The 16,800-nt window shown below is 43.4% G+C and overlaps 1 protein-coding gene across 1 annotated transcript in view; it reads left to right on the plus strand.

Moving 5' to 3' along the window:
- The first annotated feature begins 206 nt into the window (after positions 1 to 206).
- Positions 207 to 16,800, plus strand: part of PTPN14 (protein tyrosine phosphatase, non-receptor type 14) — a 179,955-nt gene continuing 163,361 nt past the window's right edge. The window contains exon 1 of the mRNA XM_015424633.1: positions 207 to 431. The gene's annotated coding sequence lies outside the window, so the exon portion shown is untranslated. The remainder of the gene's footprint in view (positions 432 to 16,800) is intronic.

The raw sequence follows: 16,800 nt of genomic DNA on the forward strand, positions 1-16,800 counted from the left end.
CCCGGCCTGACTCCCCCTCCCTGGTGAATTTCCTGCCTCCTCACCAAACTTCTTCAAACTTTCCCCAGTGCTGCTGGGACGCGAGCGTGTTTCTCAGGCGGAGGAGGAGTCACCCCTCCGAGATTCTTCTCTCCCAGTCCCGACAAAACTAGCCACTATCCCGATCTTCCCCATCTCCCATTGTGTACATATTATTGGGAGGGGGGGAGAGTTGCAGCGGTCTCTCGGGTAAAACTTTTCTTTCCCTTCCCTTTGAATCTTTTGGTTTGAGACTGGAAGCTTCGTCCGTCCTTGGCCAGCTTCCTCGGGATTTTGCACAAAAGCCTGACTTGCCCCTTTTCCGAGGGGAGAAAAACCTGGGGGGATTCCAGTGACTTTTGCGCCTTGGGAGAAGCAGTTGCCTACGGGTGACTCGAAGACGTTTGAAGCAGGTAAGCCGCAGCTGCAACAGTTGGGGTGGGGGGGATTGCTTGAAGTTTCTGAAGCTGAATTGCGGGCAGGCTTGCTGTGTTAGCAGTTGATCCATCAGGGCATCATTTAACGACTGCAAAGTACAAGCTTGTCATAAAGCACTTTTATAGTGTGTTGTTTTGCATTTAAAAAAACCCCCTTCGGTCTGTAATGTGGAACCGGTTAACGTGCAGTTATTGAGGCAAGATGGTGCTTCTGGTTTTATTTCTTGCTGAAACTTTATTTTGGTTTAGACTTGTTAACCTGCTGGTTTAGTGTGCAAAGGCTGAATTGAGAATGAAGGCCTTTTTGAACCAAGTATAACCTGCCCCCCCCTTAAAACTTTTATTCATGTTTCATTAAATGCCTGTAAACAGGATAACTTTTCTCACTATCTGGCTTCTGAACCCTGCAGCAGCGTGACTCTTTGCTCAGTTTCCAGTCACCCTCCCACACTGTTGGGTGGATTTACCTTCTCGCTCTTTGTTAGCTACCAGTCAAGTCTGTACTGGTCATTTGTCTTTGGCAAACAGTGTGACAAGAAGTTAGGAATGCAGTGGGATCTGCTCCTGTTCCTTATGGGACAGAAATCCATTAATCTCAAAAGTTTTTCCAAAGCTATGTATGAAGGTATGAGTCACTAGACACACAAAATAGATGTGTGTGTAGTGTGTGTCTAAGGCTTGTAAATGGGATGAGGTTTGCTACTTTTGAACTCTGTGGGTAATGTTAGTGAAGGGCCTTTTGATTACAAGTTTGTCTCTTTGCAATCTTGAGTAATGTACATAATGAAAGGTGCAGATAATGAAAGGAAGAAGAATCATATTTGTAAAATGTTGCTTAACTTCTTGTGTGTCTCTCTGTCTCACACACACATTTTCCGTGGGTGCACAGTTGAAGGAGGTCATGCAGAACCAGGAATTGTTAACAAACAAGTGTGTCCTCGTGCATTGGATTTTGCAAGTTCTAACTGCAAAGTGCTTGTGTGCATGAGTGGTTTTAAGGTCAGGTACAAAAGTGGCAGTGTACAAGATTAGGTTCGCCTAGGTCACTGTCCTAAGAACATAAGAAGAGCCCTGCAGGATCAGACCAGTGGTCCATCTAGTTCAGCATCCTGTCTTATACCATGGCCTGTCTCATACAGTGGGCCAAGCAGTTTCAACAGCCAACAACAAGTCCTGCTTCCAGCAGTCTACATCAAGATGCAAGGAGGGCGTCAGGGGCATGGTTCCTACCCCCATTTGTCCCTACAGTCTCATAGCTTTCATATATTTGCTTGTTGACTGGTTGCTACAAGTCTGTAGCTAATGCCATCTTTAACACCTGTAATTCCCAGTGGGCACCTGAAATGGTTCAGCACTAGTTCCGCTTAATGTTACTGGGTGATACCGCCAGGCACAACTCACTGGATTCTGGCCACTTGAAGGTAGGGGCAAGGGCATGAAAAAGAATTGCAAGGCCTTTTTCCTTCCACCCTGAGCCAAGAGCTCAGGGTTATATCATTATTTCATTATTATTTGGCTGGTTCACACAATCTCATGCTCCACTTAATTTCTCTATGCTTTGTTATTATACACTAGCTAACCACCAGTTGGAAGTGTGAACTGCCTCTATGGAAAAGCAGTGAGTGTGTGGGTGTGAAAGCCTACTCTTTTTGGGTAGGTGGGGTTGATGTGGCCTATTGTATAATCTGGAGTATATTTTAAATGTATGTATATGTTATTGGCCTCTTTAGAGAGTCTTTTGCTATGGACAAACAAGGATGAATGCTGTTTCTATCATGTTGAATCTGTGATGGCCTTATTCACATGTGATTTGTTGCTTTATGTTGTAGTCAGTCACTGGCATACCATGTGTGAATCAGCCACTCTGTGAAGTAAGTTAGGCTGAGAAGTAGTGCTCTGTCTCAAGTGGATTACTGGCCTTTGGGGTGTCCCATAACCAAGCCCAACATTCCATTAATCCATTATTCCATTAATGATTATTTTAGGATATGATACCTTGTAGATACAATGTACGAGGATCTGGATGTATTTTCTTTGCACAGTTGTTTTTCGGAGTGTTCTCATTTTGTGACTTTTCCTGAACAAGTAGGCAGATGATGCTGGTGTCCCTCCCTGTTGACTGATGATGATGAGGGTGGAATCTGGGGTACAAGAAATTCTATGCTCACTGATTTGAGTATTGAGATTGAACTCAGTGGATCCTATGTAACCATGCTTAGGATCACAGCGCAGGTTGATTAATCATATCAGTTTTAATTGATTAAATTACTTAAATTTGCATATAAAAACAGTAGCTTTGAAAGCAAAAAACATTTTTTTAGCTTATACATGTATTTATTGTAGCAGATGTCCTGTTAAGAGGTATGAGTTTCCTTATGTTGAGTATAGTTAACCTTTTTAAAAATATCTGCTTATTAGGGAACATATTATAAGTTGATCAAAAGCTGTTAGAATTCTGGATTAGAATCTGGGGGACTGGGATCTGATGAAGGGAGCTTCGACTCTTGAAAGCTTGTACCCTCCCCCCCATTGGTCTCTTAGGTGCTACTAGACTTGAATGTAGCTGTTCTACTGCAGACCGTCATGGCTTCCCTCTGAAACTAGGTTGAAATCTCGACTCTGTCATCGATGCTTGCTGGGTGCCCTTGGGCCAGTCACACACACTCTGCCTAACCTACCTCAAAGGGTTGTTGGAAGGATAAAATGGGTGAGAAGCAATGTTCCCTTTAAGCTGTAGAATCTTGCGAGCAAAAATTCTACTTTGTGAGCTACTGGTGTTAAAGTTGTGAGCAACTGACCTGGCTGCTGCATAAATTAGTTTGCTCCAGAGCCCTCCTTCCTGAGCGAAGACAAAAATGTGTGAGCCAGAGGCTAAGAAATTGTGAGCTAGCTCACACTAACTCAGCTTAGAGGGAACAGTGGTGAGAAGAATGATGTAAGCAGCTTTGGGTTCCATCGGGGAGAAAGACAGGGTATCAGTTCATAAACCGAGTTAATACCTTGGTCCTTAAACATGTTTATTTGGAAGTAGATCCGACATTGTAGTAAGGCTGCTGGCAATAGTAGTTTTACGTCGATAGCAATAAGCTGGACTATTATTTCTACAATGCAGACAATTGCCTACGCACTGTACAAAAGTGAAATAAAAACACCAAAGCCTTCACTATTTGCTTTGAAATCTAAAACAGAGGTAAAGGTTCCCTTGCTTGAAAGCCAGTCGAGTCTGACTCTAGGGTTGCCGTGCTCATCTCCGTTTCAAAGCCGAAGAGCCAGCGCTGTCCGAAGACGTTTCCGTGGTCATGTGGCCAGCCTGACTAAACACCAAGGTGCACGGAATGCTGTTACCTTCCCACCGAAGTGGTACCTATTTATCTACTTGCAATTTCTTGCTTTCGAACTGCTAGGTTGGCAGGCGCTGGAACTAGAGACGGGAGCTCACTCCGTCATGCGGCAACTCGGGTCTTGAACTGCTGAACTACTGACCTTCCACAGCCTGCAGTTCAGCGTCTTAACCACTTGAGCCACCGCAGCTCCTAAAACAGAGGTAGACAAGCTTTTTGGCCTGATGTCCAACATCCCTTCCCCCCCGCAATATTCTCCCTGGGAGGTTGGTGATGTGCTGGTAAACAGAACCAAGTAGGGAGAGTTGAGAGTTGGGCCAGACACATTGGGAGGAAGCACAGCCCCAGGGATGATGTCAGCAGCATCCTTGGGCCCAGCTGGAGGTTGTTTGGGAGGTAGCAATGGGTATCAGCCATGCCTGTGGCAATGACAGTGCCTTGTCTGCTTTCGTAGAGAACCAGGCGTGGATGCTGAGTCAAATGGTCTAGCATGCAGCTCTTTGACATGCATGCCAGAGATGGCCTATCCCTGATCTAAAGTAAAAACACACGTGCTTTGTTTATTAAATATTTATATATTTATATCCCAGCTCTCCAACAATAAGCTCATTGGCAGCTTACAGTAAACTCAAACAATACAATACCACTCATGAAATTATAGTCATCAGTGTAGAACCGTGATTGCAGTAAAAATGGGGAGGGAGTTCCATAAGCAAGCCACGACATGGAGAGGGGTGAGGGAGAGATATAGGAAGATGTTGTGTGACGGCAAAATATTTATTTGAAAGAATCGGATGTATGTGTGTGTGGTCAGCTTGGTGCTGAAGAGGTGGCTATTGACTCTTCAGGTGACGTGACATGAGGCAGTATTTATTTTTATTTTATTTATTTATGTCTCCTTTCCACCCATTCATCTTCATATTGGTGGCAGCTCAGTCCAAATCTCCAGATGACCTCTCGTAGTAGCTTGTTGAAAAGCATGGGGGACAAGATGCAGGCCAAGTGTCTAGGGCCAGAACAGCCATCCCCCAGCACCACACGCTGAAACTTACCCTCGAAGTAGGACTGGAACCACATAAGAACAGTGCCTCCCTGTCCCATTTCTGAAAGGCAATCCAAAAGGATACCAAAACATCAAAAGCTTCCGAGAGGTCCAGGAGACAAGGTTGCACTTTCCCTGTCCATCTCCAAGGTGACCATGGCTGTTTCAGCCCTATAACCAGTCGTTCCAGTCCCCAAGCAATAAGTTTCCCCCCCTGGTCAGATTGAGTTTAGTGTCTTTTATCTACCTCAACTGGTTTGCTTGCTGTGACCAGTGATCAAAAATGTAATCTCACCATGGTGTTCCATGCTCTAATCCAGAGGTGTTGAACTCATTTGTTACGAGGGTTGGATCTGACATAAATGTTGCTTTGTCGGGCCGGGCCATGTGTGCCATAAATGTTATGCCAGGTACCAGCGATATAAACTTTATAAATGACTTAAGCAAACCCCATTAATGGTATTGTTTTTAAACTCAGAATCCAAACAGAAGCATTTGATTCCTAGGAATGAAAGCAATTGATTATTAGGAAATCCACAAAAGCCCCAATAAACGTATTTAATTATGTACAAGGTTTTCCCCAAGGGATACCATAAGGGGGGTAATCTTACATTTCCATACAAATTAGTTACTTTTTGTATATGCAGCACATTTAGGAGATGAGTCATCTTCCTTGCAAGTAAATAAGTTAGTTTTTCAGCAGCCCCCCCCCATATGCCCAGCCTCAGCATCCATTTCCTGCTCTTTGTTTCTTCTCTTCCCCGTCCTATCTCTGAGGATCTTGAGGTCTTCTCCCTTCACGGCCCCATCCCCACCAACCTTGTGAGGTGGTCCAGGCTGAGTGACTGTCCCCAGGTGACCCAGATGACAGGGTCCTGGCTATGTAGTGCTGCCTATGTAGTGCTCAAGTGGTTAAGATGCTGAACTGCAGGCTGTGGAAGGTCGGTAGTTCAGCAGTTTGAGACCCGAGTGTGCCACATGATGGAGTGAGCTCCTGTCTCTAGTTCCAGCTCCTGCCAACCTAGCAGTTCGAAAGCAAGAAATTGCAAGTAGATAAACAGGTACCACTTCGGTGGGAAGGTAACAGCATTCCGTGTGCTTTGGTGTTTAGAATTGCCAACCACATGACCACGGAAACGTCTTTGGACAGCGCTGGCTCTTCGGCTTTGAAACGGAGGTGAGCACCGCAACCCTAGAGTCGGATTCGACTGGCTTTCGAGCAAGGGAACCTTTACCTTTTACTGAAATGTGTTTTATGTAGTGCTGCCTTTGAAAACTGTTCAGAAACCTCAGTGGGTCCAAAATGCAGCAGCCAAGGGTTGGTTACAGGGATTATATCACACATACTGAAAGATCTGTTTCCAGGCACAACCCAGAGTGCTGGTTCTCACCCATAAAGCCCTTAAATGGCTTGGGGCCAGGGTACCTGAAGGACCATCTCCTCCCATACTATCCTGCCCACCAGTTAAGATCTGCCTTTCAAGCCCTGTTTTCTGTGCTGCTGCTTTCTGAGTGTGGTGAGCAGTGACAAGAGACAGGACACTTTCTGTGATGGCACCTTGAACTCTGAAATGCCCCCCCCCCCCCCGCCTGGTGCCTACTTTCCTTTCTTTTAGGTGTCGGGCCAAAATACATCTTTTAACTCAGACTTTAAATTGGTTTTTTTAAAATATTACCAGCTTTTTAATTATCTGCCTCTGTCTTGTGGATAGTTGTTTAATGGCTTCATTTTAACACTGATTTCGTTTTCATTGTAAGCTATCTCAAGCAGGACTCGAAAGAGGTGACATAGAAACATCCTAAATAAATAAATAGGTGCCACCATGAATCTACGCCAGTCATAACATGTTGGGAGGTCCCATGCTAAGCATCCTCCCATGAGGTATTTGTGAATTTCATTCATTGTGCAGAGGCTTGGACTAGATGACCCTGGAGAGCCCTTCCAACTCTATGATTCTATGATGGAGGCAGCTGCTTCCCAAAGGGTGCTTTCCGCAGATACAAAGATGACGTCTCCTAGGCTCAGGACCTCCTGAAGCAAGGAAATCTGGGGGAGAAGAAATGTTTGATTTCAATTGACAAAGAAAGGGGAGGGTTTTCTCTGTGGGTTGTTCTAGGGAGAGGTTTCCAAGCCCACAGACACAAGAAAGTCTGCATCTATGACTAAGCCAAAGGTGTATGGTTGTGATGCAGTTGTCTGGTATTACCTCAGTGCATTACTGGTTAGTCAGCTGGTAGCAAGTTTTTTCTATTCCATTCAACACCCTTTGGATTTTACCCCCAGGATTCAAGCTGCAAGTGGATACCAGGAAAACCATTGGTGGGCACCATAGTACTTTGTGGCTCATGGGCTTAAGCCATATGGAGTCTTTTGCTCTGTATTTGTGGTGGGCTTTCTCTCCTGTTGTGCACACTGTGACTTGAATTGTGTTTGATCATCTCTGGAGGATCAGAGGTCTTGCTTTCTGTGATTTGTTCCTTACAGGTCTCTAACATTCTAGGCAGAGGTCATTTCGGGGGGGAACGCGGGGGATCGCAGTTCCCCTGGGTGAGGTGCGGGGGGCAGGGCCCATGACGAAGCCCCGCCCCCTGCTTCCGGTCACCCCGTTTCCGGCCCTCATTCAGCCAGGAGGAAGCAGGAGAAGAGGGAGGGTAAGTTGCTTCCTCCCCGCCTCTCCTCACCCCTGCCTGCCTGGGGCCAGGGAGGGCCTTGGCAGAGCTTCCTCGCACTCCCGCCGGCCTTGCAGGTCCACCGCCAGGCCCCTGATGTCAGGGTGTGTGGCATATGCTAATGAGTTATGCTAATGAGTGTCCCTAGCTCTTTTTCTACGAAATGACCCCTGATTCTAGGTCTTAACTAGATTGTAGATCAGGCTGTAAGGCTGAATTTTTGTGATCAGCCAATACCACATTATAAGTTTCTCCATTACTATTTGCTGTTTACACATGCTACAAGTACTCTGGGGTTAAGAGTGTCTGACAGACATTAGGAATCTTTAACTACAAAACGTTTTCATTGAAAATGGGATAACTGAAAAATCTTCCCTTTGTTATTTGAAGAAGCTGTGTGCTCTGGCTGTCAAGGTTCTGAAAAACCCTTCAACTGTTGAACTGAATATGAGCAATGTCCTTGAGGTAGTTGGGTATCCTGGCTCTTAAAGTTCTAAAGCTCCTCAGCCACAGAATATGTGCTCTTCATGAACTTCTGAGGAGTGGTTCTGCCAGCCCTAGGAAGCTGTTGCATTATACTTGTTACATTTAAACATACAGTGTGAATGGCTGAAGCTATATATAGATTGATACAAAATGTAAATGTTCAAATATAACAATTTTATTAATAGATGTAACAGGAGTCTTGTAATTTTCCTGTTTTGAAGAGGACCCTCTTCAGAGAATGTGTATAATGATAACTGAAGAACTTTTACATTTTGTAACTAGGAAACATTTTAAAAACATCTCAGATCAGAGAAGCCTTACTAGCCAAGATGTTTCCCGCAGATGTATTTGAACACGTACACTTTGTTCTTATAACATATTCTTGCAGTATTTATCATATGTACATATTGATCTATTATTGTAGTGGTGTGCTTCAGCATTTGTGTTTTTGATTTTTGTACACAGCTGTTCCTTGTGATCATCACAGAAATTGGTTGAGACTGGCTACCTGTCAATCATTTGTTCTTCTATTCCTATTGAACTTCTGGTGGACTTCCAGCGTTTCATTTTAGTTCTGTGCCGTAGCTGCTTCCATTCATAAGCACTTGCCTACTATATACCAGTATCTGCCAAAATTCTAAGGGCATTTTTACTCCAGTTCATAGGTGAATGAACGTGTTTCCATGATGCATCTGTCAATGTCGATACTACTTTTAATCACAGTTGTGGCATACAAGAGACCTGTGTCTTCACAGCTTGATCACCTACATGCTATGTTCAGTACTAGGAGAGATACTGAATGTCAGTGAAACCTTTCAAAATAATTGATGGTGCTTTAAATTGTGTGCGGTACAGTTGACACTTTACATTTAATGGCTTCTATTGACCGTTCCAAGCATAAAACAACTGAGTAGCCAAAAATAGATGGTGTATCGGGACTGCATGGCAGAGCGATAATCAGACTGACTGCGTGTGATGTAGCTGAAGAATCCCTTGCCTTTTCCTCACTTGAGGATATGGGAAACGCAATTTTCCAAGAGTTGCTGTATTTTATTTATTTATTTTGTCATATAGGTTGGCTTATGTTGATGAAAGGGGCATTCTGTTGAGAAGCCAGCTTTTTAGTGGGAACCTGTTTATTGTTTAGTTCTGAATCTGATGCAGTGTTATTTGATGAAAACTTGGGACATTGAGTTCTAGTGCTCAGTACTGGCGTTTGTCTGCACTGTAGCTGAGAACTGCAGTCCTAGACAGCTGTCTCTATATCTGTTTGCAAGTCTTATAAATGGGTATAGATGGACAGTGTACTGCCCAATGCAGTGTACTGTCCAGGAACTGTATGTGTGCAGTTGATAAACATTTAGGCCTGTTTGATATGGCAAAAACAAATGTTAAGAACATATTATTAAGAAGTGCTCAAACCATTGTTCCATTTAGTCCAGCATCCTGTTTCATGCAGTGGCCGCTCCAGCTAGTTGCCCTGGCAGGACTGCAAACAAGGAACAGAGGCCAATTTTGTGCTACTTGAGAGGACAGAAAGACATAAATAATCCAACCATTTTCCTCAACCAGTTGGCATGCTACATGCTGATGGGAAGAGGAGTGTTAAGATTTGATGTATTTGTTCGAGGTTGCACATTCAGTACAGAGTTGCTTGCATGACTGGGGCTTCTGCCTGCAGGTAGTTGTAATACACAACTGCCTATTTTGCAGCATGAGGGGAGTGCTAAGGCTGAAATCAGATTATATTTAGAGTTAACAGTTTACTGGCCTACATGCCAGTTTGGTGTAGTGGTTAAGTGCGTGGACTCTAGACTCTAAGCTGGGAGAACCAGGTTTGATTGCCCACTCCTCCACTTGCAACTGCTGGATGACCTTGGGCAAGCCATAGTTCTGCTGAAAGAGGCGGTTGCGGAATAGCTCTCTCAGCCCCACCTACCTCACAGGGTGTGTGTTGTGAGGAGGGGGAAGGGAAGGGAAAGGAATTTGTAAGCCGCTCTGAGACTCCGAGTGAAGGGCAGGGTATAAATCCAATCTCCTTCTCCTCCTCCTCCTCCTTATGTTCTTGCTATGTGGTTTGAGTCAAGGGACCACAGCTAACTAAGGGTTTTTGGCCCAGGTTGTATAGTTTAAAAAATATTAAATATTATATCATTTAATTAACCATGCAGACCTTGAAGACTATATAGCATCTTCGCCACCAGCTGACTGCAGAATCAAAACCTGTCTGAAGAACAAATACAGTCATTATCATGGTGTTGCTTGTTTTTTTGGGGTCACGAGGATTATTTCCACATGGGTTATTTGCCTTGGATTTTGGATTTACAATTAGCAGGAGTCCAGGGATGGGGGTGGCAGGGACATGATGGGTACCCAGAAGTGACATCACACCTCTGTAGGAACTTCTGGAAACGCTATGGTAACCATAGTGTTTCCAGCAAATCATAGAGAAGACAGATGTCACTTCCAAGTTTTCCTCAGAAATGATGTCACACCATTGGTCTGACAGCGATTTCCCTCCCCCAGTTTTTCTTCTGCTGCCTCTTGGAGTGGCAGTGGGAAGAGAGAGTTGCTGGCAGGAAGTCTCTCTCTTGCTAGGAGACCTGGCAGCCCTGCATAGGTTAAATGCTATTGAGAAGGGCTTTCTTTTTCCAACTCCCTGCAGCATCATGGTGCATTCATTTACCTCTCTGGTTTCCCCTGGCTTTTCTGCAGTCTTTCCCGAACTTGCCTTGCTGTACAGTTTTGAGAGAGAGTGCATCAGAGCCTGGATGGCTGTCACATGTGTGGGGAAGGTTCAGATTTTCCTAGTCCTGCCCACATGGCAGCTTTCTTTCCTTCTTCCCAGTCCCCCTGGCAGCCATTTTCTCCTGCTTGCTACCCAGTGAGCTTTTTAAAAAAGTTCAGCTATTTAATGTTACATTATAATATACTGTGTATCATGTTGTCTGAATTCTCAGCTTTAATTTCAAAGAAAAAGTGTATGGCCCTTTTGTTGCAAAGATGTAATGGGAAGGGAATGTGTCTGCAACAAAAGGGGGTAGAGACTTTCTGTTTTGAAAAAAAAAATGAAAGCTGGGAATTCAGCAGACCTGATATACAGATTATGATAAATATAATTTTATCAGTATAAAAATAGACAACTGTTTAAAAAGTGAAAGCCCCTGTGGCCCAGGGTCAGCTGCTGTTGACGGACTGGGACAAGGAAAATTCAGGGAAACCTGTTGTGTGGAAGCTTGTTGCCACTGCACTGCCACTTGTAGCAACAACAGTAAACATGTCCCTATGTGGAAAACACCAAGATGTTTTAAACTTGAGTTCCCAGCCAGTGACTGCAACTGATGGGAGTTGGGGGGGGGAGGGGCTGGGTCATGGGGAGGTTACCATCAGCATGACAGCATTATGTCACTAATGGAGAAAACTCAGAAGTGACATCATGCCTCTCTAGGAATTGCTGGAAACTCTAGAGATGTGTGACATCACTTCTGGTGATGTAACGCTGTTGTGCCGACAATGGTTTTTTGTTTTTGTTTTACTTTTTCCTCCCATTGGCCACTGGAGCAGCAGCAGGCCTCCAGTGGGTACTTGGCAAGCCTATATTAAAACAGGAAATTCTTGGATCTGTCATCTTTCAATAGTCATTTATAGTAGCAATAATAGCCTAGGTGCAACACTGTTCATGGGAGCAATTCATTAGCAGCTGGTGTTAACGTGTCTCAGTGCTCGTCTCAGCTGGACATTAATTGGTGGCAGATGTTTTGTTGCTTAAATATGGGACAGACTCCTGTGAAACAGAGCTGTTCGCACAGTTTTGTATAACTTGGAAGTGTCTTAACCAAGCATACATAAAAGGCAGATATAAATTCAGAATTCCAAGGAAAGAGAAATGCACCTGTATGCATGGCACCAGTGAGCAGCAAGATAAATGCTGGCAGCTTGCTAACCATGTTTAAGCAACTGAAAGGCAAACTGGTGAATGTATACTGTCCCCCCCACCCCCGAGTGATTTCCGCTTTCTTTTCCAGTATTAATTGTGGCTTTGTAGCCATGGTTTCAAATTGATTTTATAAATCATGATTATTTTGTATCAATTGTGGCTTGTGTTGGTTCGTGTTTGTTGTGATATGAGCCATATTGAATGCCAATGGAGGAGGTGGGAAGGAAGTCTGTGTCCATGAGGTTAGCTTCTGATTGCAACCACAGTTTACAGGATGTTGAGGTAAGTTTGCAGTCAAGATTGCAGAAGCGAATGTTGTCCCTCTGCTGTGAGGCAGGAATTGATTAAGGTAGCATTCTTGTGTATCATACTAAGTTGTAATATGATTCAACATCTTTTAATGGTTATTGGCATTGCTAAAGATGGAGTTGGCTCTGATATAAGTCTTTGCTGGCAAGTACTTTCTGGTGTGTCTGGCTAAGCTGACATCATTCAGGAACATTAATATTCTAGTACGCAGGGCCGTGCATTTCTTGTTTGAATTAAATCTGGATTCTAAAGGCAAAGGCAGACCCAAGTTCTGTAGCCGCATCCTTGTTTTCTCCCACACCTGGCTTGGGCCTAAATGCCTTAGAGACCACCTCTTTTCCTATACCTCCTTTAGCCTGAGCAAGTGGCTGGTGGTGTCTTGGAGGTACCCTCCATTCAGCAAGTACAGCCAGAGGAGATTCCTGATGGCTGCTTCAAGCTCTGAAATGTCTTTCCCTGGATGTAATCTCAAATAAAAGTGAAACTTTTTACAGGCATTTGTTTAAGTGAAATTACTGAAAAAAAGTGAAGCACTTTATAAAAAGTGTTTAAGCGTAATGTGATTTATTATGCCTGGAATATACTCTTGTATGTAATTGCTTTACACTGTGCCTCCAGTCCTCTAGAGCCTCGGTGTTGCTTATTGTCAAGGGTATAATGTATCAAAAATGGAAAGAACACTATAAACACTCAGAACCAGCCCTGTCAGAAACAACGAAATCTACCTGGGGCTTTCAGCACAAGCACGTTTTGATTATGTGAGAGACAGCTTGGTGAATCATTCTAGGGATGAAGTCCCAAACGCTTCCTGAAAAATCCCCACTCAATGTAATCGTTACTAGACAACTGTTGAGAGGCCATAGGTCAGTCATCAATTTCTTTTTGTTTTCTGTTTGTATTTCCTTATTTTCAGTATGTCTTACAGTTTATAACAAGTACTTGCTGAGGTCTCCTGTGCCAGGACTCTAGTAGAAAATACCAGCGATTAGATTTTTCTCCACTCTTTTACTATGAGGATTATGAACTTGTTCTATTATTAGAACTGTAGCTTTCTTTTTAAGGATTAGCTTGATTGTTAAGAGCCTTTGAATGCAGTCCTAAGCAGATCTACTCAGAAGTAAGTCCCATTTAATTCAATGGGTCTTACTCCTGAGGAAGTGTTCTTAGGATTGCAGCCTTTGGCACCATGTTGAAATGAATGGAACTTTGGCTATGACTCGTGTTGCACCCCAGTATTCATTTACTTCATTTATACCCCGCCTTTCTTCTCCGTGAAGACCAAAGTAGCTTCAATTATTTTCCTCTCCTCCATTTTGTCCTCACGCCATCCCTGTGAGGTAGGTTAGGCTGAGAGTGTGTGAGTCACCCAGCAATCTTCCATGACAGAGTGGGGATTCAAAACTGGGCCTCTCAGATCTGGCATTCTGTGATCTGAGGCTGAATACAGTCTTACAGAGCCTCTATCCATAACCATAACTCCCCCTGTATGCAGTATGTAGCGGGAAGGAGGCGTGGTATAGCCTGGTCTTGTCACACTGTAGAAGCTAAGCAGGATTGGTACTTGGATGGGAGACCACCAAGGGAGACTCTGCAGAGGAGGGCAGTGGCAAACCTCCACCTCTGCTTCTCACTTGTGTCAAAGACCCCTCGCTGAAGTCTCCATAAGTTGGTTGTGACTTGATGGCACATACTAGGTATGCAGCATGTATATTTTAGTGAAAAAGTTGATAGCTAATATGATGAAGTAAATGATAGCTAATATGATGTAGTGCATCTCCTCCCACTTTTTCTTTCCTGCTTTATCAGCAGCGTTCCCGTAACTTTGCCTGCTCCTGAGCCTCTCTCTTCCAGTCCCAGCAGTTGATTTCTATGCCTGGAAGGCCTTAGCTCAAGGAAGAGTGGGTTGTTCTGTTTGCACTTGCACATTAACTGGCCACAACAGTCAATCTTTCGGTGTGTATTTGGCCTACTGTTGAGAAGATTCAGAGAGCACTTTCCCTCCCTCTCTAAACAATATGATGACAGTGGTTTCATTTCTTTGCATGTGGTTTTATTTTAGTCCTCTGTTGATTCTTGTCGAGTATTGTGTTCCTTAGGTTTTTGTGTGTGTTTTTTAAAATGGTTGCCAAAATTCTGCATGATTAGTCACATGATCTGTGACACGTGGCCCAAGCTTCATGTTTTGGTGAAGACACAATCTGTGTGCCTTCTTTCATATTTTTAAAAACAACTGTCTGTTTCTTTTAAGATTTTGTCAATTTGTGATTGATGGAACAGCTCATAGTAGAGCTGAACGGAAAATTAAGAGATTGTTGGCTCAAGCATACTTCAGTGTCTTTTCAGTATGGCCTAGCACCCACCTCATCAAGTATTGATATTTGATCTTTCTGGTGCTGTTGTATTGGAAATTGGGCTCAGTAGTTTGCACTGGTATTATATTTCTGAAGACCTTTGTCCCAAACAGTTTTAAAAAGTTCTTGGTTTTCACAGCAGGGTGTGTCTGCAACAATGTTAGTGGATCTGAGGAGGTAAGCGCTGACCTACGGAAGCTCATGCTGCAATACCGACTGTTAATCTTTGAGGTGCTACTCATCTTCTGTTGCATATTGTCAGTGCAGCCTGAATAAATTCAGTTCTTTTGTTTAAAACGTTACATGTGGGTTTCTGTCCATTTGAAAGTGCAACTCTGTTCCCAGTTGATCTACCTTTAAGGCCCTTTATGGTCAGGGGCCAGCATACCTGAGAGACCGCCTCTCCCCACAAGTTCCCCAGAGACCACTGTGTTCAAGGACTCAAAACCTCTTGGTTCTCCCTGGCCCTAAAGAGGTCAGAGTGGCCATCACCAGGGCTAGGGCCTTTTCTGTGGCAGCTCCACGCTGGTGGAATTAGCTCCCCGTGGATACCAGGACCCTGAAGAACTTACTACAATTCCACAGGGCCTGCAAGACGGAGCTCTTCCACCAGGCATTTGACCACATTTAACATCTTAATATAACATCAGAGCCTTCCCTGGGATTTCTTTCATTGGCTGTGGTTGTACTAACTGATTCCTTTTATGGAAAAAATTGGATTATTGTTCGCTGTTACATAAGAAAATTTATGTATGGCACTTTAGATTTTATGTGGTTTTAAACTGTTTCAAAAATTTTATGTAAGCCACCCTGAGCCTGCCTTGGCAGGGAGGGCGGGGTATAAATCAAATAAATAAGTACTATTATCATTTGTACTTTGTGATTCTTTATAACATGGTCACATTTAAATCAGTACCTTTTTGCCTGATGCTGGGCCAGAGTATCTAGCCCACTGTAATTTATGCTGAATGGTATGAGGGTGTTAAGATGAAATAATTCTTATGGGGTCTGTGTGTGTCTCCACGCACACATTTATATTAATGAGTGTGTTTTTGCTTCTCTCATTGCTAGGGTCTTTTTAGCCTAAGACTATGGACATGTTTCTTCTACACCTGGATCATGTTAAGAAGTAGAGGTTGAATGGAGTTTCTAGCTCTCTCTCTCTACTACCTTTTAGGAGTATGGCATCCACCTCTATGGGCACAAGGGTATAGTTCCATGACAAGATTGTGCCAATGTAACCCATTTTCCATTATGTTACGTCATAGCACATTTCGTGATATTGTTCTGGGCAATTTAGTGCTTATTGGTAGTCCGTCTATGCCAAAAAATTCATATTCTTTAGAGTAACTGGTATCTAGGCCAAACAGAAATATCTTGCTCTATGTAGCTGTGCCTCTCTCCTGGAATTTATTAATTGAATTTATTAAAACTAAGTAAAAATTTAGTTACATCAGTGGTTGTTGCTTGGGAGACTCCACAAGGAGACATTTTTAGGTTACACAACAGGAACATTCTAAATCTGTGATCAGAATATATTACGCATGTTAAATTAGCTATGCAGGTTTGCACAGCATAATGGTGGATTATTTATTTGCTAGAGTTTGAGGTTTCTCTGGGAAGGACAGTGTTGCAAAGCTAAGACTGACCGGGTTTAGACTGAGATGGTTGGAGAAAGGAATTGAAGAAGGGTGGAGAAAGGAATTTTACTGGGCAGGATTGTTGTTAACTTCTGTTGGATTGCTGTTGGTTGGGGAGTTTAGCTGCAGGCATCTCCTGTAACAGCTGCCAAAGACTAAGAAAATGCCTGTGGTCATAGAAGTATAGAAATGACAAGTCCTTGCTTGTTGTTTAGAGAACACAGTATTTAAATGTTGGCTGTCACTGTACTTCAATTAAGGAACCCCATCTTAAGGTCTTCTAGGGTCTCGGAACACTAAAATTTGGTGTTCGGATGTCAGTCATTTGAGGAATGTCTTGAATATTTCTATAATTAATTTTATTGCATATGTCAAAGCTGTGCTTCTTAAGAATCCAGTTTGTTTTGTTGGCCATTGTTTGGGTTAGTCTTGTAGCTAAATGCACAGAAGTTAGTAACTTTTTTTAACTCGTAACTCTGTTTTCTTAGGCTTTCTTAGGCTCAACCACTATGCGAAGGTTGTTCTTGGTGCCAGCTAGTAATTTATTTAAGTATTTATACCCTGCTTTT

Source organism: Gekko japonicus, unplaced genomic scaffold, assembly GCF_001447785.1.
Source record: "Gekko japonicus isolate JY-2015 unplaced genomic scaffold, Gekko_japonicus_V1.1 scaffold491, whole genome shotgun sequence".
Taxonomy (NCBI): domain Eukaryota; kingdom Metazoa; phylum Chordata; class Lepidosauria; order Squamata; family Gekkonidae; genus Gekko; species Gekko japonicus.